This window comes from Schistocerca cancellata, chromosome 9 (assembly GCF_023864275.1).
Source record: "Schistocerca cancellata isolate TAMUIC-IGC-003103 chromosome 9, iqSchCanc2.1, whole genome shotgun sequence".
In the NCBI taxonomy this organism is placed as follows: domain Eukaryota; kingdom Metazoa; phylum Arthropoda; class Insecta; order Orthoptera; family Acrididae; genus Schistocerca; species Schistocerca cancellata.
The window spans coordinates 437927732-437949734 of NC_064634.1; positions in this window are offsets into that span (position 1 = coordinate 437927732).

The window sequence follows — 22003 nt, forward strand, 5'->3', positions numbered from 1 at the left end:
AGTTTAAGAAGGAGAAGTTAGATATGACTGATCAATCAGAAGTTTCATTTAGTTTTGATGATTCTGGTGTTGGAGCTAGTTTTTCGTCACCTGAGTGTGATAAAAAGCCAGCTAGTGAGCAACCCAAAGATACTGGGGCTATTGATTTAAATGTTATATTACAAGCAATAGCTACCAGCAATGCTGAATTAAAGTCTGAAATAACTGAGGTCAAAAGCGGTAATGCTGAATTTAAATATGATATTGTGGCCAGCCAAACTAATTTTAATAAACGATTGGAGGTAATGGACAATACCTTCAAGGCTGTTTGCAATAAGTTGAAAGAGGATCTGGACAGTTTGAATTATAAAATTGATTACAATCATGAGGGTATTAAGAAAAAGGTTGCTCAACAATTTTCTGAAATGTACAAAACAGTAAAATCCGAAGGGGCTGAGGTTCGCAAAGACTTCCAAATGGAAGATGCAAAGCTGGAGCACAAGTTAACAGAAATGATCGAGGCGGAATCTGAACTGTGCTCGGATAGATTTAAAGATGTTAATATAAAAGTAAACATGTCAAGCAGAAGTAGACGCAATCAAAACTGATACTACTCATATTGTGCAAAGAGTAGATAATGTTGAAATGAGAGTAGAAAATATTAGTACTAACATTGCTAACATTGAGAGTAAAGTAGCTTCAGTAACTTCTGGTAATGGTAGTATGCAACAAATTGTAGCTGCAAACGCCGATTTTATCGGGTGTCGGCAGTTCTTGCGGTTCGATCCAGATAAAAATATCCACCCGCTAGATTTCTGGAACGATTTTGAAGATGTGATTCCACCAACTTGGTCTGAATGAGAGAAAATCTCATTTATTAGAAGCCATTAAGCAGGTGACGCCATGCGTTGGTCAGCTGATGTTATGTAGAAGTGTAAAACATTAGCGGAATTTAAAACAGCTTTCATTAATGAGTATTGGTCTAGCAATAAGCAAAATGAAGTGTTGAGAGAATTTTGGAGTGGAAAACGCTTCAATGTAGGCAAGGAATCTATTAAAGAGTTTGCCAGGTCATGGATCTCACGTTTGTCACATTTGGCCGAAAATCTAAAACCTGAAATGATAATACTAGGTCTTGAAGCCAAACTGCCATGGTATTGGCAAACTAGAATTATATCTGCCCCTAGAGACAATCTGGATCGTTTCATTGAATATTTGGAACGTGTAGAGCGTGTTGCTGCCAATGAGGAGCAAGCACGTAATAACAGAAATGCTAATAACACTAGTAGTAATTTTAAGAACGAGCAGAATGGCAATGTAAACATCAGAACTGTAGGTGTTCGCCATCCTAAGAGAGGTAGGAATTGGAGAAATAATTATCAGAACCAACAATGGCATTCAAATGGTAGTAATTTTTTTTCGAACAAAATTATGCAGGTAAACAACAGTGCGGAAAGCAATGTGGTGCCAGTTAACTATAATGCAAATAGAGGAAACAGTAGTAGGCCGAGGCAGGAAAACTAGTTCCCGTCTATGAGGACACTGGCGCTCACCAGGCGGTTATTTTTCCTAAGCCAGTAATTACAGTAATTGGTAAGACAGATCATAATACTCAGACTGAACATGTGGATGAGGAGTCGGTAGCATCTAAGGATACAGCAGAAATATTAGACCACTCATAGTATTTGATAGATACCGTGTTAGAGACGCTTTCTAAGTGGGAAGAGAAAGAGAAGGCGCAGAAGTGTAATGGTCGGGAAGAGCTACAAAATACTGAATTGTCAGGTGAAGAAGCAGAAGAAATTCATACTTACATTTGCGATGAGAATGATGTGCTCTTATCTAAAGTGCCTGTGCAGGATGTTGATACTGGACTAATAGATTTAGGACAGGAGGTAAGTGAGAATGTAGAGGATAGCCTGTTGGGGGTCGATGAACCCAGTAGCTGTGACCTGTTGTCACTTGAGAAGGAATCCGACGATAATAATGAAAGTAGTTTAGCTGTAACTAGTGTTATGCCCAGTCTGGAGGCGCAGAATCGCTCAGACTACAGTAATTTGGGTCAAGTTCAGCAAGCTAAATGTAATGAAGTCGTGCGGTGTTTCGATTTGAAATTAATAGATCGACTGGAAAAGGCAGCTGAAAATGTAATTCAGGAAACCCCTACACACTTTGACCTAAATATAATGAAGACAGATGTCGATCACTTTAGTTGGAGACAAATCAAGAAGGAACTATTGGATGATTTTGAGGAACCAACTGTACAAACTAGAATACGCCACCCTATAATAATAGTGAGTATGTTGGGTTTAATGTACGTTGTCTCTTAGACAGTGGAAGTGAGGTGAGTGCGATATCTCAGTCCTTCTTTGATGCATTACCTGGTAAAGACAAGCCTACAGTAATGTGGTTTTAAGGACTAAGAATAATTGGTGCTACTGGCAAGGTGTCAAAAACGGCAAAGCAAGAAGCTTTGCTGCCCTTTAACATTAATGGTAATTTAATTGATCATCCATGCTTAATTGATAACAATATCAGTATTGAGGTTTTAATTGGCATAGATTTCTTGTCGAAATATCAGAGTGTTGTTGACTTTGAAAGAAGCCAGTTAAAATTGGTCTTGCCAATAACCGGAGTAATTACAGTACCTTTTATTGATAAACATGTAGTAACTAATGATGAAACTTGGGAGCTGCCTATACGAGTTCTGAAAAATAGGAGATATTGGGATGAAGGTGTTAATCTTAGTAAATACCAAGGACTTTTCAGGATCATAGGAAAACCACATGATAATGCATATAGGCTAGAGTACCCTAAAAGTAAAAAGCTATTAGGTCTCAGGAACGTGATCGACCTAAAGAAGTTCATAGGTAGTGAATGAGTTCTACAGGGAGGAGGTTGTTCTGTAACCTCTACACAGTGTGGCAGCTGTGCAGTCCCAGCTGTGTGAGATCTTTCCTTTTCAGGTCTCACTCACTCTTAATCTTTTCTATCTACCTAAAATTTCGACCTCTTCTTTCCAACACATTAAATTTTCTATTATGGTTATCAATCCAATAATAAACTAATGAATTCTGTAGGGAGGAGGTTGTTCTGTAACCTCTACACAGTGTGGAAGCTGTGCAGTCCTAGCTGTATGAGATCTTCTTTCCTTTTCAGGTTTCACTCATTCTTCATCCTTCCTATCCACCAATATTTCGGCTCTTACTCTCAAATACTAAAATCTTCCGGTATGACTATCGATACAGTAATAAACTAATGAGTTCTGTAGGGAGGAGGTTGTTCTGTAACCTCTACACAGTGTGGCAGCTGTGCAGTCCCAGCTGTGTGAGATCTTCTTTCCATTTCAGGTCTCACTCATTCTTCATCTTTCCTATATACCATAGTTTCGACTCCTTCTTTGCAATACTAAAATTTTCCGTCATGGCTATCAAGCCATCAGTTCTGTAACCATTCTATCCACCGATTAGTGAAGAAAATACCTAATGTGACCAACCTAACAGTGACATAAACAATAGAGACGTATGACGTAATTAAGATACAAATGTATTTGAATAACAAGTATGTATAGAACCATGGTAATATTGTAAGTACAAAGTGTTGTTTTAATGGAAATGGTCCCACAATAATATTTAAAAAAAAAAAAATACAAATTCGTGTACAAGCAGGATCTGAAGTGGCAGTGAAACCTATTATATGCTGTAGAGCTAACTATTTAATAGTAAAAGAGATTGCTTAGTGTTATGGAAAATATGCAGATAAGTTGTAAGAATGAACTCACCTTGTGTACCAAGCAATGGCAGTGTAATACACTCCTGGAAATGGAAAACAGAACACATTGACACCGGTGTGTCAGACCCACCATACTTCCTCCGGACACTGCGAGAGGGCTGTACAAGCAATGATCACACGCACGGCACAGCGGACACACCAGGAACCACGGTGTTGGCCGTCGAATGGCGCTACCTGCGCAGCATTTGTGCACCGCCGCCGTCAGTGTCAGCCAGTTTGCCGTGGCATACGGAGATCCATCGCAGTCTTTAACACTGGTAGCATGCCGCGACAGCGTGGAAGTGAACCGTATGTGCAGTTGACGGACTTTGAGCGAGGGCGTATAGTGGGCATGCGGGAGGCCGGGTGGACGTACCGCCGAATTGCTCAACACGTGGAGCGTGAGGTCTCCACAGTACATCGATGTTGTCGCCAGTGGTCGGCGGAAGGTGCACGTGCCCGTCGACCTGGGACCGGACCGCAGCGACGCACGGATGCACGCCAAGACCGTAGGATCCTACGCAGTGCCGTAGGGGACTGCACCGCCACTTCCCAGCAAATTAGGGACACTGTTGCTCCTGGGGTATCGGCGAGGACCATTCGCAACCGTCTCCATGAAGCTGGGCTACGGTCCCGCACACCGTTAGGCCGTCTTCCGCTCACGCCCCAACATCGTGCAGCCCGCCTCCAGTGGTGTCGCGACAGGCGTGAATGGAGGGACGAATGGAGACGTGTCGTCTTCAGCGATGAGAGTCGCTTCTGCCTTGGTGCCAATGATGGTCGTATGCGTGTTTGGCGCCGTGCATGTGAGCGCCACAATCAGGACTGCATACGACCGAGGCACACAGGGCCAACACCTGGCATCATGGTGTGGGGAGCGATCTCCTACACTGGCCGTACACCACTGGTGATCGTCGAGGGGACACTGAATAGTGCACGGTACATCCAAACCGTCATCGAACCCATCGTTCTACCATTCCTAGACCGGCAAGGGAACTTGCTGTTCCAACAGGACAATGCACGTCCGCATGTATCCCGTGCCACCCAACGTGCTCTAGAAGGTGTAAGTCAACTACCCTGGCCAGCAAGATCTCCGGATCTGTCCCCCATTGAGCATGTTTGGGACTTGATGAAGCGTCGTTTCACGCGGTCTGCACGTCCAGCACGAACGCTGGTCCAACTGAGGCGCCAGGTGGAAATGGCATGGCAAGCCGTTCCACAGGACTACATCCAGCATCTCTACGATCGTCTCCATGGGAGAATAGCAGCCTGCATTGCTGCGAAAGGTGGATATACACTGTACTAGTGCCGACATTGTGCATGCTCTGTTGCCTGTTGTTATGTGCCTGTGGTTCTGTCAGTGTGATCATGTGATGTATCTGACCCCAGGAATGTGTCAATAAAGTTTCCCCTTCCTGGGGCAATGAATTCACGGTGTTCTTATTTCAATTTTCAGGATTGTAGAATTGAACAGTGTTTGTGGTTGAGACTTGAAGGACACGTCTTTGAAACATTTATGAGGTTAGAGCTGGCCATTATTTTGCTGTTGGGTGTGCGGGGACACACCTACACGTATTGAGGTTATGAGTTGGAGGTGTCAATGCGACCATAGGTACCCTTATGTTAGATGAGACAGAGCAGCTCATGGTGTCCTTTTGGTTTTAACGAATTTAGCATTACGCTCGTCCATAATTACTTAATGCACTTTAGAGGTAGGTCGAGAGAGACTACCTGTGGTTTCAGCGTCCGAACGAGTGGAAATGGATTGCCACGTGAGCAAACTGATCAGCTGCAATACACTATAGATATGAAATAAATGTGCTATCCTATGCGTTAAATGTTAATAGAGTGAGTGTTAAATAAGTACATACACTATCAACATAATTGAGTAACATAATGGCAGACGTGAAACATTATTTATAGCTCAGCATAAATACACTTCGATAAAGTAAGTACGTAATTGCAGATGTGGAACTGACACAGCCTCAGAGGACCAATAAGTGGATTTAGTAGTCAACTAAACGTAGTGTGTTTTGAACACTCAGAACTGTACTATTACAACAAGTTACTTGCATGTACAAAGAAGCTGAGAAGACAACTACTAATCCAATATACTCATACTATCTCTAAGAATAAGGTAATTGAAGATGAGCCAGCTAAGTAAATAAAATACAAATGTATCAGGAATGTACCGAGCATTGGTTCAGTGTTCCGGCCCAGAAATAATAAATTGAAATTAAATAGGATTTATGATTGTATGCCTTGAGCATAAATTTTCTCCAGTACGTGACTAACGGCGTTTTGAGCCATTTGTTTATCGATTTTATACCAGTTAAGTAACCACGAGAGTAAAATTGAAAAAGTTCTGTTAACTTTGTTCCAGTAACATATTGAAAGATAAAATGTATATATCCCCATTTCATTGTGACCCACCCTTAGATGTTAAGTGAACAAAGTCTGAGAGACTCTTTTTGTTTGTTCTACAGGACAAACCAGATAATGGCAGCCTGGTAGCTGCGTGAAAGCATGGAGTGACTTGGACACAACTCATAGTGACCCCTCCCCTTTCCCCATGTAATTCAGAGTGAACGTGAAGGACGCACACCATAGCAACTTCCCCTCCTCTACCCTTGTGAATGGAAGTGTAGAACGCCAGCCAAAGCGGCTACAACCACGTGTGTAGAAATGAAATGGTCATGACTTGTGAAATTTTCTTTCAGGTTTAGAAAAGACTGCTAAGATATATTGATCTGTTTATGTATCATGAATAACTGTGTTATTTTCTTTGAATTTGTGTATGTAAAAATGTACTTAAGATTTTCATAATTTTACATGTTTTATGTGTTGTCTATCTGAGGCAATATGTATGCCAAAGTGTTTCATTAATTCTGCTTAAATTTTGAGTGATAATGTTGCTTATTAAGCAGTGAACATGCCAGCAATTTAAATAATTGAAGTAGGTAATCAGTTTTCTTTTAATATTTCTATATGTTTACATTTAAATTTTAATTTTTCATAGGGAGTTAAGCTGTACTCTTGCTTCCGTTTTGTAATTAAATTTTTTTTTCTTTCTCAAGTACATTAAAAAAAATTTAAGTAGAGGGGTGATGTAGGGAAGCAGCCTACTCACTCCGTATAAAATTCACATCAGTCTTTCCATTGTGTGCCAGCCTAGTCCGTTGTAACTAGCTCTGACGTCATAAATGTTGCGCAATACTTTAAAAAAATCGAGTAAATAACCTGAAACGTTTCTACCATGTCAGGAGTAATACTAAATCAATATGTGTTGAATATCAGTTCAATAACTTTAACCATTTTCGAAATTTGGATGTTTTTCTGTAAAAATCATTGGCGCACCAGAAAAGAGCTGGAAACTTAAAAAATTATATTTGGATTCCTTTTGCATAATAATTTAGTCCAAACAGTATTCTGGATCTCACAAATTAAAATTTAGTTGAAATTCATGATTTTCTGGTTTTTGTCTTAGAAATTAAGGAAGCAAGATAGATTAAGTAGGCGAATAAATAAGGCTAGGATGTTTAAATTTAAGTAGAAGGGAGATCCGCTATATTCATAAAGATGTGAGAAGTTTCGATTGAATAACTATAAAACTATAGCATTAGCGTATCTCCAAAGGGCAACTTCAAAGCTCGTCTACTGCGTGTAGTGTAATTAAATTAATTCTCTCGCCCAAAATATTTGACTTAGCCACGTCAGACTTTTATTATAATTACTTACCTGTGTGCTGAATGCGCATTTAAATTGAGAGCTTCATCGGCCATCAGCAAAGGAAGCGATGATTTATTCAATAATTTAAAGTGGTGCATTACTAGCCCAGCGGCTGGTCGGGAGAGCAATTGTGATCAGGCGTTCCCTTAGCCGTCCGCACCGCGGCTTTATATATAAGAACGCTGCGCGAGAGAAGGAAGGCCCCAGTTCGCTCCAGACGCTGAATAGCACACCACCTCTGCCAGGAGTCGCGTCGCGTCGCGTCGGTATCATTGCTATAAACAGCGTCGGATGCCGTAATAAGTTACTCGGGATACGAGTACCCATGAAATAATTTTCGAGTGAAGTGTTAATTCTGGGATGACTTTAATGATCTTTCTTCAGTTTGCGTATGTCGTATTTTCACGTGCCTTCGCGGGACAATATTCTACCATTATATAGCGTGGCGTTTGATGAACATTATCATCATTCACTTAAACATTTAATTTGAAGAGTTATAGTTGTATCAGCGCATTAGACTCTGAACTGCTCTGTTAGTTGGATTGTGTGGATTCTTTTTGGTCTGTGACTTTCAGAATATAGTGAACATTTTTAGAGAATCGTTTTTGATTATGAATCCCAGACAATCTCCTAATTCCTCAGAGCTATAAGCTGTAGCTATAAGTGTATTTCTCAGATGAAGTGGGCATTAGGAATTCTAATTACAGGCTTCACGTTTTGCTAATCACTTTCTGGTTGCAAATATTGTAGTTAGAGAGCCAGTGTTGAGAACGGTAAAAGACTGTGTAAATAATAGGAACATATATTAACAATTTAATTCCACCCGCCGCCCCGCATATGGTGCATCGGCCGGGAAAAACAAACATTTTAAATAACATTAATTCCACCCGCCGCCCCACATATGGTGCATATCGGCCGGGAAAAACAAAACATTAAACCTTTTATAACAACAATTAATTCCACCCGCCGCCCCACACCACCGCTATGAAAGACACGACCACACCATAACACCACCACCTACGAGTTTTAGAGTTAGCTCTACTCACGCTGGCAGATGACGTTCACCAGGCATTCACCATACCCACACCTTGACATGGAATCGCCATATTGTGTATCGTGGTTCGTTACTCCACACAACGTTTTCTCACTGTTCAGTCGTCCTATGTTTGCGCTACTCATACCAAGCGAGACGTCATTTGGCGTGATGTGTGGCTTATGAGCAGCCGCTCGACCACAAAATCCAAGTTTTCTCACCTCCCGCTTAACTGTCATAGTGCTTGCAATATGATACAGTTTGGAATTCCTGTGTGATGGTCTGGATAGATGTCTGCCCATTACACATTACGACACTCTTCAACTGTTGGCGGTCTCTGTCAGTCAACAGACTAGGTCGGCCTATCCGCCTTTGTGCTGTACGTGTCCCTGCACGTTTCCACTTCATTATGACATCGGAAACAGTGGACCTAGGGATGTTTAGGAGAGTGGAAAACTCACGTACAGACATATGACACAAGTGACACCCAATCACCTGACCGCGTTCGAAGCGCGTGAGTTAATCGGAGCGCCCCATTCTGCTCTATCACGATGTTTAATGACTTTTGAGATCGCTGATATGGCGTACCTGGCAGTAGGTCACAGCACAATGCACCTAATATGAAAAACGTATGTTTTTGAGGGTGTCTAGAGCCTTTTGATCACATAGCGTGGAAACGTCAGGAAATAACCACAGGTACGTAGAAACTGGTTGTTTTGTAATAGTAAAACATATGGCCGAAGCTAATAAAAGACACTGTCTGAGGGCTTCATAAAAGATCGACAGAATCGAGAGTTGGAGGGTGTCAAGTGGCCAAAGCCCACAGGAGACACTGACCTCGGAGGAGTTTCGTCTTCCCGAAATCCGCCATGTTTTCGGCCCTGTTAGACTGGGTGGACTGATGTGTGGGCGCTCTTGTGTAGCTTTTGCTGATATTGTGAGAAAAATATGTCGATCGCGTTCGCAGATGTCTTTTATTTTAGAGTCAGTGTAGTTTGGGAAGGATGATTCTCAGCGTAGTGTGACTCAGTGAAATGTATTTGGAATAAGACAAGGATTTCTGATCATATGACTATTGGGTAATATCAACAGCTGGCTAAGGATTCGTGACTTCTTGTAAACAATTCAGTGAGGGTTATTATCAACAGAATAGACAGCAAACCAACACCGACAACAGTAGTTCAGGTATACATACCGACATCGCCAGCCGAAGATGAAGAGTTAGAGAAAGTGCACGAGGCTGCTGAACCGGTAATTCAATACGATAAGGAAGATAAAAATCTTACAGTCATGGGGGACAGGAATGCGATTGTAGGGAAAGGAATAAAAGAAAGAGTTACTGGAGAATATGCGCTTGGTAGCAGGAATGAGAGAGGAGAAAGAGTAATTGGGTGTGCAATAAATGTCTGCTAGTAATAGCTGGAAACACTCTGTCCAATAAGCACAAGGGACGGGGTGTACTTGGAAATGACCACGAGATATGGGAAGATTTCAGTTACATTGCGTCATGGACAGGCAGAAATTCCGAAATCAGGAATTAGAGTGTAAGGCGTACCTAGGAGCAGATATAGGCGCAGTTCACAATTTAGTAGCGCTCAAGAGTAGGCTGAAGTTTAAGAGACTGGTCAGGAAGAATCAATGGGCAAAGAAGTGGAATACGAAAGTACAAAGGAGTGAAGAGATACGCTTGAAGTTTTCTGAGGCTATAGGCACTGCGATAATGAAAAACTCAGTAGGCCGCGCAGCTGAAGAGGAATGGACATCTCTAAAAAGTTGGAAAGAGAAATATAGGTACAAGGAAGGTAATTGCGAAGAAACCATGCGTAACAACAGAAATACTTCAGTTGACTGATGGAAGAATGAAATACAAAAGTGTTGAGAAAAATTCAGAAGTACGGAGATACAGCCTGCTTAGGAAAAAAAGATATAGGAAATCCTGGGAAACTAAAGCGAAGTGGCAGCATGAAAAATGTGAATAAATCGAAAAATGACTGTCGAAGGGCTGACTCAGCCAACAGAAGATTCAAAATAAGCTTTGGTGAAATTAAAAGCAAAGATATTATCGTTAATAAGAGAGAAATGGGAATTTCACTTTTAAATGCAGAGGAGAGATGGGATAGATACAAAGAGTGCACTTGAGGTCTCTATGAGGGGGAAGACGTATCTGAGGACGTGACAGAAGAAGAAATAGGAGTGGGTATAGAAGAGATAGGGGATTCAATATTAGAATTTAAAAGAGACTTGGAAGACTTAAGATCGAATAATGCAGAAGAGATGGATAACATTCCATAAGAATTTTTAAAATCATGGAGGCAAGTGGCAACAAAACGGCTGGTGTATAGAATTTATGAATCTGGGGTTTATACCATTTGACTTCCGGAAAAACATTAGGAGACCATTAATTGTGATAACTGTGATAATTTAAATCATAGGAGTAATTGTGGTTGTGACCATTGAAACTTAATGTTGTTCATCAGTTCTGCAATCTATTTGGTGAATATTTACGAGTAAAATTCATTCATTTGAAAGAATGTGTGATGATGTTGCCATTTAACCACAGTTTTTGTGGGATAAAGTTGATTGTTTGCAGGCTCTTTGGAACGAGGGAGTTTGCACATGTTCGCCCCAGTTCTTGGGAGTACAGCTTAGAGAATAGTAATTGAAAGTTTTTGTGGGTCTAGCCATGTTAATTATTTTCTAAACGGAATAGAAATGTGGAAAAAAATATTTTTATTCAGTCATGTTGAAAATTTTGGGGTGGTTTCTTTGTACTGAAGCCACTGGGTGTACCATGTATTTGTCAGTTTGAAATCTAAGTCCACATAATGTTGTGCATTGTTTCTGAAAATCATTCAGAGAATTTTGAGACTTCTTTTGTGACGATTTCCATTAAATTTTAGGTGTTGCTTTGTAAGTAAGACTTGAATATGTAGTGTAACAACAGTTCATGCAGTATCTCAATCGACAGTAACTCCAATTTTACTTAACTTCTTACAGTCTCATATAATGATTTTTAAAGCTTTCAGCCACATGTTGGTATTTCTCGGTTATTTGTCTTTCTGAGCACCAGCGGTCTCCATGTGTTCCCAACATGAGTGTCTTACCTTCCCCCGTGCTTATTCAAATTGTCTGTTTCAATCCCTTGTCATGAAACAATGACCAATCAAAACGAAATCCATTAACATGCTTCACACCTCGAACTTCACGTAAGACTTTGTAGGAACGACACCAGATACGACGGGCCATGACAATGGTGAAAGAATATAGTTTTAGAGCCAGTCATAGTTCAGTTGCGTAAGTCCTCTCAGGAAAATATGTTTTGTTTCGATTTCTCACAATTTAAGCTGGTGCAGTTAGCCTAAATATTTACCACGCTCCCCCTCCCTCCTCTTGTACTTGTGTGCCCATTTGCGAATGTCGTGTTGCACGCTGATACACCGCACGATACTGAAAGAAACTCACGCTCCTATCCTATAGCGTAAGCAAAACTTTTTGTACCTCGGAAGACGGAAAGGGAATCGTAACTAATTATTTGGATACATAATGCTAGCTGTGTTTGCCATACCAGGAATCTAAATTATGTAATCCCATTTAAAAAGTTATTTCGGGAATAATAAAAATAGGTAGTCGTAAGGAATCACGATTTTCTGCCTTTCCTCATTCACTAGAACTCCACTGTAAAGCATAGTCTAAAAGAAAGCGAAGAACTTTCTGAAGAAGGAGTTAAAGCATTAATGGAATAAAATCAATAAAATTTTAGGTAGGGGCCTGAATATTCAAAAGGTAGCCCCCCGCCCTCCTCTACTGAATAGTAGGTCTCAAGGTAAAGTAAGCTTTATCCGTTGCTTCCCTAATTAACTGAAGAACCATTAAATACATAGCTAAAGTTGGGCCGATATTTAATAAATGAAACCCACGTACCAAGAAACATAAGGTACAGTAAGAGGCCGACATTTGCTCAGCAGAGTGGAGTGAGTAGTGGAGGGAATAAGCAATAGTTGTATAGGCACAAATAAAGAGTAAATCGTGAGAGAATAAGAGAGTAACTGAAACCCATGCACCACAGTACCATTAACACAGCTGATGGTGACCGTGAAGCAACCCTTTATTGGGTTCGTTTGTTTTCTTCTAGTTTCGTGCAAACTATATCTTACTGCGTAAAAGAAATGGTCACTACTTATGCCACTTCCTATATAAGCACGTATATCTTTCATATGATTCCTCATTTTATCATTAATCAATAGCAGACCTTGCTCCTCGTGCAGTCCGTGTAAACTTGTGAATACCTTTCTTTCTATAAAATATTACTATTTTTAAAATTAGTAAAACAATAAAATTGACGTTACTATTGTCCATTATTATTGAGAGTCCTTGCTCGAAAAAATCCAACTTTTTCTCCTACAGATAAGTTTCCAGTCACGTACTACCTTTTTTAATGTCCAGGAAACCATCATGAATCGCAGTCTTTGCGATCGTCTCATTGCGTATTTCTTTGAATGACCTATTATACTATTCTGTAGCAGTTCCTTTTCACGTCTTATCCAAGGTTCACCGAGCTGTATTAGTTGGCAGTTACTCGTCTTGCGGAAGTTACTTTCGTCCTTAAATTTTGAAACTGGTATTTGTTAATACATTAAAATATGTGTTGTGAGTAGTGTCTTCATTCTCTTGAGAAATTGCTGTTGACAAGCACTAGACATTCATAGAAATCAGCTGTGGTGAATCATTGAGTAGGCAGGTGAAAATCTTTTGGTCGCAGTCCTCCTCCGTGCCTCAATGACACTGTGGTGAGTAGACGTCGACAGAGATACAGACGGAATCATTCACAGTTATAGTGAAGGCGGTGTGGTACAAACCATGGTAGTGTAGGGGTGATTGGTGGTATATCTGTGTAATGTCTTCCTCTTTGTTGGCGCGATAGGCGCCTTCATTATGTGACTTAACAATGCCTAAAAGGTTAGTATGTTGCGTGAAAGTTATTTGTCAATGTGCGAGCATAAACTTCGTTGTGGACGTCGATAACGCACTGAACTCCACTGCTGGTATGTAACATTTGCGAAGTTAGCTCTCTCTCCCTCTCTCTATCTATCTTTCTCTCTCTCAAAAATTTTCGTTTCCCTTCAAGAGAGTTAATTATTAAAATGTTTTGATATTTCAAACTAACATTGTTAAGCCGTTATTTCCTCCTTTGTTTCAAATGTAATTCCTCAGAAGAAGTTGTCATTTCGGATGCATATGAATGTATGAATTACACAGGGCGTAACAGTAAATATTTTTATATGTGGTAACAACACATTTAGTGTGTTGGTTGTTTTTTTTTCTGTGACGAATATTGTTCCCACAAAAACATCACAAAATTATGACCTGATGTTTTCCACATGGCCATCACCGCATCATTATGTAGACTACACCTCCAGAATGAAATTTTCACTCTGCAGCGGAGTGTGCGCTGATATGAAACTTCCTGGCAACTTAAAACTGTGTGTCGGACCGAGACAAAGGTCTCGAGTTCAAGTCTCAGTCCGGTACACAGTTTTAATCTGCCAGTCATACCAGGTTGAGGCAAGCCACATCTCCGCAATATCTTTTCTTCCAGGAGTGCTAGTTCCGCAAGTTTCTCAGGAGAGCTTTTGTGTAGTATTGAAGGTAGGGGACTAGGTAGTGGCGGGATTATAGTTGTCAGGACATATCGTGAGTCGTGCTTGGGTAGCTCCATTAGTAGAGCACTTGCCCGCGAAAGGCAAAGGTCCCGAATTAGAGTCTCGGCCCGGCACACAGTTTTAATCTGCCAGGGAGTTTTATAGACCACACCTGTCCCTATAGACTAACCGTTTTGCGTCCATATGTCCACACTTAAACACTGGACCTGCTGCTCAGGAGAAAACCAGTATTAATGGCTTGCTGTTGACACATGTAATAGAGGTACTAACAAACCTAGAAACATACGACTTGTAACAGCTATAATTATTAGTCAGAAAATGATGTAAATACTAATACAATGTTATTCAGTACACTTTCATCAGCCACCAATAGATATACCTGCAGTTATACCTGTTACACCCTGTACTGTAGCAGTGTGAACCATAGTGAAACACCTCGTTTTTGACAGACATAAGATTAATTGATGTCAGCTCACGTAAAAATAATAAAGAGATCTACTTATCAAAAATGCATCACTGAAAATTGTGACTGTATTTCATATGAATTTTACAATAAAGTAAATAAGATTTTCAGGTAGAGATGCTTGTGTTCGTAAGTAAATTATGTAGAAGACCAATTTGTTTTCAAGAGTCACCTTTTTACGTTTCACGTATCTAATGTGACAGTGTCTGAAGCCAGACACAGTCATGTACGTAGTTCTGTACCACTACTCTGTCGTTTGTTGTGCAATTTATTATGAAAATGCACCGAGTTTTTAGGGCTCATTGAAAATCTTGGACTACACCTCAACCAGCCTTGGTTACTTGTGTTTTCTGATTTAAATGGTTTCTTTTCAAAACGACACGAACTGAAGTACAGTACTCTTACTGCATGTACTTGCGTTTCGATAATTCTAAGACAGCGTTGGGTTCCATTTTGCCTGCAGTCATTATTTCGCACTAGGGAAGGTGTCAAGAACAATAAAACACGGCGGCCTCGGTACGAGCTATAAGCAAAAGTAAACACATTGAAAGCATGACGATAGCTTCATTTTGTACCTTAGATGCGAAAAATACAGTGTTACAAGCTCTTCACTGTCCCTGCATTTAGTGTTGGTCAGCCAGGGTCAATAGCACCGTGGCCTCGGTGCCAGCTGTTACCGTAAAACTCTCGTGTCCTGTAGCGCATTCAGACGGCGGTGGGAGTCCTCTTAGGTGCTTGGCCGCTGGATGACGGGTTGCGTGCCGCGTGGCTCCTGGGTTACCGTCCGAGATGGGCCGCCATTTCGCTGCCTGGCCAGTGGCCGTTTTAGTGCTACTTCCGTCGGGCTCAGGTGCTCGGCGCCAAGGGCTCAGCCGCGTAAAGCCAGCAGCAGTGAGGCGCGCAGGGTGCGTGGCATCTGGCGCTGTCTGCTGCCTCCAGCAAATACGTCGAGTCACTGCTTAAAACATCCACGATATATATATATATATATATATATATATATATATATATATATATATATATATATATATATATAGGGTGAGTCATCTAACGTTACCGCTGGATATATTTCGTAAACCATATCAAATACTGACGAACCGATTCCACAGACCGAACGTGAGGAGAGGGGTTAGTGTAATTGTTTAATACAAACCATACAAAAATGCACGGAATTATGTTTTTTAACACAAACCTACGTTTTTTTAAATGGAACCACGTTAGTTTTGTTAGCACATCTGAACATATAAAGAAATACGTAATCAGTGCCGTTTGTTGCATTGTAAAATGTCAATTACATCCGGAGATATTGTAACCTAAAGTTGACGCTTGAAACCTCCGACGTTCAGTTGCATGTTGTAACAAACACGGGCCACGGTCGGCGAGCAGCATACTGCATCGTCACCGCTTTCACCCGTTTCATGTGTCGCTACGTCAGCAATTACATGGTGATGACTTTAATCATCGAGTGCAATTCTGTCAATGGGCATTAACAGAGACTGCGTTGCAGTTCTACCTGTTTACCGATGAAGCGGCTTTCACAAACCACGGGGCAGTGAATCTACGGAACATGCATTACTGGTCCGTGGACAATCCTCGCTGGCTCAGACAGGTAGAGCGACAGCGACCGTGGACTGTAAATGTATGGTGAGGAATCATTGGCGACCACCTCATTGGTCCTCACTTCATTGCAGGGGCCCAAACAGCTGCAAAATACATCGCGTTTCTACAGAATGATCTGCCAACGTTGCTCGAAAATGTCCCACTGGAAACGCGTCGACGTATGTGGTATCAGCATGATGGTGCACCTGGACATTCCGCAATTAACACTAGGCTGATCCTTGACAGGATGTTCGACGGGCGTTTCATAGGACGTGGAGGACGCATAAATTGGCCAGCCCGTTCTCCTGATCTTACACATCTGGACTTCTTTCTGTGGGGTACGTTAAAGGAGAATGTGTACCGTGATGTGCCTACAACCCCAGAGGATATGAAACAACGTATTGTGGCAGCCTGCGGCGACATTACACCAGATGTACTGCGGCGTGTACGACATTCATTACGCCAGAGATTGCAATTGTGTGCAGCAAATAATGGCCACCACATTGAACATCTGTTGGCCTGACATGTCGGGACACACTCTATTCCACTCCGTAATTGAAAACGGAAACCACGTGTGTACGTGTACCTCACCCCTCATGGTAATGTACATGTGCGTCAGTGAAAAAGATCAATAAAAAGGTGTTAGCATGTGGACGTAATGTGCTGTTCCAGTCTCTTCTGTACCTAAGGTCCATCACCGTTCCCTTTGGATCCCAACGTAATTCGGTGCTCTCCGATACACACGATCGAACAGCGGAGAAGTGGTACTCAAGCGTCAACTTTAGGTTACAATATCTCCGGATGTAATTAACATTTTACAATGCAACAAACGGCACTGATTACGTATTTGTTTATATGTTCAGATGTGCTAACAAAACTAACACGGATCGCGTTTCGTATCCGTGATAGTGTCTCTCCTACTACGAGTATTTCGCGAAAGTGCAAAACGAGCTGCTGCCTACTTTGAACTTTTTCGATATCTTCCGTGGATTTCTTGCATCTTCTTAGCGCTCTATCAAAATACAACGAGTATTTGGTTCGCGATCCCCACAACATTATTTATGTGACTGATCCAGTTCAAGATGTTCGTAGTTGTTAACTCTAGGTATTGAGTTGTATGACAACCCTCAGATTTTTACAATTTCTGGTGTAGCCGTAATTTGAATCGTTTTAGTACTCATGTAGATGACGTTACATTTTTCATTGTTTAGAGTTGATTTCGACTTTTAGCACCATACAAATATTTTGTATAAATCATTTTGGAATTTGTTATGGTCGCGTGATGACTTTACTAGATGGTAAATGACATCATCATCTACAAGCGGTCTAAGAGGGCTGCTCAAATTCTGTCGCATTTGATTAACATAGGTTAGGAACAGCAGAGGGTCTTCAGATACGGATCTACTGTCTAGCCAGAGGTTGTATGTCAATACTAGGTATGGAGCCATGATATCAGTATACTCTGAAAGGAATCTAATCGGTAAGCATTCTCGACCAGTGGACTTAGTTATATTAATTAAACTACTTTGTCACAACGTCGATAGCTACTTCTAAGCTACTCATGTTAGTAGCAGTTCTTGTTTCAAATTCTGCAATACTTATTCATCTCTTTTCGTGAAGGAATTTCGGATACTGTATTTAGTAACTCTTCTTTAATAGCACCATCATTGGTAAGATTAGCATTGCTATCGTCCAGTGAAGGCATTTACTGTTTCTTGCCGCAAGTGTACTTGACTTATGACCACAATCTCTTCGGATTTTATGCCAGATTTCGAGACATAGTAGTGTTGTAGTAACTATTAAAAATATCTCGTATTGAAGTCGGCTCTAAATTTCGATCTTCTGTAAAAGCTCGCGAATCTTGGGATTTTGTGGTCTTTTAAATTTTTGCATGCTTTTCTCGTTCCGTCTACAACAGTGTTGTGATGTGTTTCTTTGACCTTAGGAGCGGAGGTAGTTCCATCTATTTTTAATTTATTTGGTGTAATTATCTCCACTGTTATCGACACTATTCCTCTGTGTTGAAGCCACCTCTTGTCTGCAATTTCATAGTTAGTTTGAAAAGTACGAAGGCTGTACCCTAGGTCGGCGTCAAGCGAGTTTTTATCTGATTTTTCGATTTATTTTGCATATATTTTTGGTAGATTTGTGTGTCATGGTATTTACTCTCGCTATAATGATCTGCTGGTCATTAACCCATGCATACGTCATGTTGCTGCCTGTTAATTGGTGTTATTTGTTGCTAAGAGGCTAAGTATGTTTTCGCAACCTTTAGAGTGAGCTCCTGAACTAATTGCTCAAAATTATATTCGAAGAAAGCATTTGGCACTATACCGGTCGGTATATTGTTCCTATCACCGACTTTAAAACATATGTCTTCGCCAACATATCGAGGGTAGATTAAAGCCATAACTAACTATAACTGTATGAGTGGGGTAACTATTTGAGATATTATTCAAGTCTTCCTTGAAAGTTTCAGCAACTGCACCATCTGAGTCAGGAGTTGGTAAAAGGAACCAGTCATTAATTTATTACGATTGTCAAGTATGACCTTTAACCATTCTAATTCACAGCAACTATCGTTTTGAACTTCGCTACAGGATAAACTACTTCTAACAGCAACAAAGATGTCGCCACCAACTATGTTTAATATATCGTTTCGAAACATCGTTAGTTGCCTTGCATTAATTTCGGCCGAGCTTATCACCAGCTGTAGCCATCTTTCAATACCTGTAACGATATGAGCTTGGAGCTCTGGTTGTTCGCCATTGTAGCTACGACAGTTTTCTCCTGTAATAGCTAAGGTTCTTAGGTCTGCCCTTGTCCTGTGTCTGGCCTGATTCCTTTAAGACTGAAGCCATTTTCGTTCTTTCCAGAGGCCATCTAATCGAAAAAAAAAACGACCGGTCCACTTCACGCAGTCTCCACTACCTGTGTAGCCGCATCCTGTGTAATGAGTCCCTGACCGATTGAATGGGATCCGATGCCCCAACACCCTATGGTCAAAGACAAGAAATCTGCTTTCTACACGGTCGCAGAACCATGTGAGCCTCTGATTCCATCACAGCACATGGCTCTGTACCAAACGTCCTCAACTGGTCCTGTCGACAACACTAGAGGTGGGGAACTCGGCCTTCACCTTGAAAGTAAAACTGGCATCTTTATCAATTCAGAGAGTAGTCTGAAACCATACCGAATCGCTTCCAGTCCAGAACGGTACAGATTATTAGTACCAACATGAGTCACCACTCACAGCGGTTCAAATGGTTCATATGTCTCTGAGCACTATGGGACTTAACATCTATGGTCATCAGTCCACTAGAACTTAGAACTACTTAAACCTAACTAACCTAAGGACATCACACAACACCCAGTCATCACGAGGCAGAGAAAATCCCTGACCCCGACGGGAATCGAACCCGGGAACCTGGGTGTGGGAAGCGAGAACGCTACCGCATGACCACAAGCTGCGGACCACTCTCAGTGGACTGGACCCTATGTTTTTCATGGCATCCGGAATGGACAGTTCCCTGTATCCTCCTCGGCAGGCATAGCCCTAAGGGGCCCCAGCAAACACCCAACACTGGAGCTCGTAAGTACCAGTAATCCTCCATGATTCCCTGCATGTTGAGGGCTGAGAGGCTTCTTCTGAAAGAGGACAAGTGACTGTATCTGGCGTTGGATCTTTATCAGCCGCAGACATATTGGCGCACAAAAGAATTCGGAATGTTTTTCAATAAACGAGGCCAAACAGAACGGATGTAATGCAACAAAAGCTTCAAGTCGGGGTCTGTTTCTTTGACCTGATCAGTTTTCGTATAGTTCAGTGGAAAAGTGTATAGGAGTTCAGTCTCCTGCGCATCGATCTGACAACAAGGTGCGGCAGTAGCATCAAATTCAGAATCAGGACCAAAGGAAGGCGAGAAAGGGCGTCAGTATTTGCATGCTTGGAGGTGGGCCGGTACGGTATTTCATATTGGTACTTTGCCAATGACAAAAGTCCAACATTCGGACGGATGAAACGAAGACTGAAGTCCTTATGGTCCGTCACCAGGTTAAGCTACCGACCAAACAGATAACGGTGAAACTTTGTCACGCCATAGGTAACAGCGAGCGCCACCGTCTCGATTTATAAATTGTTGCATTGAGTCTTGGTCAATAACTTGGAAGTGAAATCGATTGTCCTGTCCTGTGAGCGAAATCTGTGCAAGAGCACAGCCCCGATTCCGTGCGAAGAAACGAAGACTGAAGTCCTTACGGTCCGTCACCAGGTTAAGCTACCGACCAAACAGATAACGGTGAAACTTTGTCACGCCATAGGTAACAGCGAGCGCCACCGTCTCGATTTATAAATTGTTGCATTGAGTCTTGGTCAATAACTTGGAAGTGAAATCGATTGTCCTGTCCTGTGAGCGAAATCTGTGCAAGAGCACAGCCCCGATTCCGTGTGAAGAAACGAAGACTGAAGTCCTTACGGTCCGTCACCAGGTTAAGCTACCGACCAAACAGATAACGGTGAAACTTTGTCACGCCATAGGTAACAGCGAGCGCCACCGTCTCGATTTATAAATTGTTGCATTGAGTCTTGGTCAATAACTTGGAAGTGAAATCGATTGTCCTGTCCTGTGAGCGAAATCTGTGCAAGAGCACAGCCCCGATTCCGTGCGAAGAAACGAAGACTGAAGTCCTTACGGTCCGTCACCAGGTTAAGCTACCGACCAAACAGATAACGGTGAAACTTTGTCACGCCATAGGTAACAGCGAGCGCCACCGTCTCGATTTATAAATTGTTGCATTGAGTCTTGGTCAATAACTTGGAAGTGAAATCGATTGTCCTGTCCTGTGAGCGAAATCTGTGCAAGAGCACAGCCCCGATTCCGTGCGAAGAAACGAAGACTGAAGTCCTTACGGTCCGTCACCAGGTTAAGCTACCGACCAAACAGATAACGGTGAAACTTTGTCACGCCATAGGTAACAGCGAGCGCCACCGTCTCGATTTATAAATTGTTGCATTGAGTCTTGGTCAATAACTTGGAAGTGAAATCGATTGTCCTGTCCTGTGAGCGAAATCTGTGCAAGAGCACAGCCCCGATTCCGTGCGAAGAAGCGTCCACTGCCAAAAACACAGACTTAGCGGGATCGAAATGAACCAGGCGTCGGTCAAACGTTTGTCAGAAAAATTGGGGAGGGCTTACTATAAGACTAACCAAAAGCCTTTCGCTGCCTGTCACACCTCGGAGTTACCTATCGTTTGATTTGAGGGTCAAGCTTAGAGCGGGCAGGACTCACGTCAATGAGGTCGCTGAGAGGACACATGGAATTTTCTGGACATCTCTTGGATCACCAAGTCCTGCGCTCCACAACGATGCCCACTGGAAATGGCCTCAAGCTGTGTGACAGAAGCCAGCACCGTCTGGAGCTATGAGTGAAAGGTCACCAAGTCAGCCTGCATTTAATCACAGAAATCACAGACTCTAACCATTCTAAAAGTGGCGGAAACGTACACCGGGTAACTATTAACACATGAAACTGTGTCCACGAGGCATGTAAGCACACGAGAAAGTAGTGAATTAAACTACTGCGCACAAAGGTAAATGAAAATAAGTCACATCTGTTTGGATTGGACTCTCACTCTACCTGACCCCACAGTTACTAAAGCCACCATAGGTGTCCGACACACACCACCTCCCTGTAGTGAAATATGGCGTCATCGAGGACACGGTGAAGTCTGCAAGCCAGAACTATACGGGATACTTGCTGTGCTGGAAA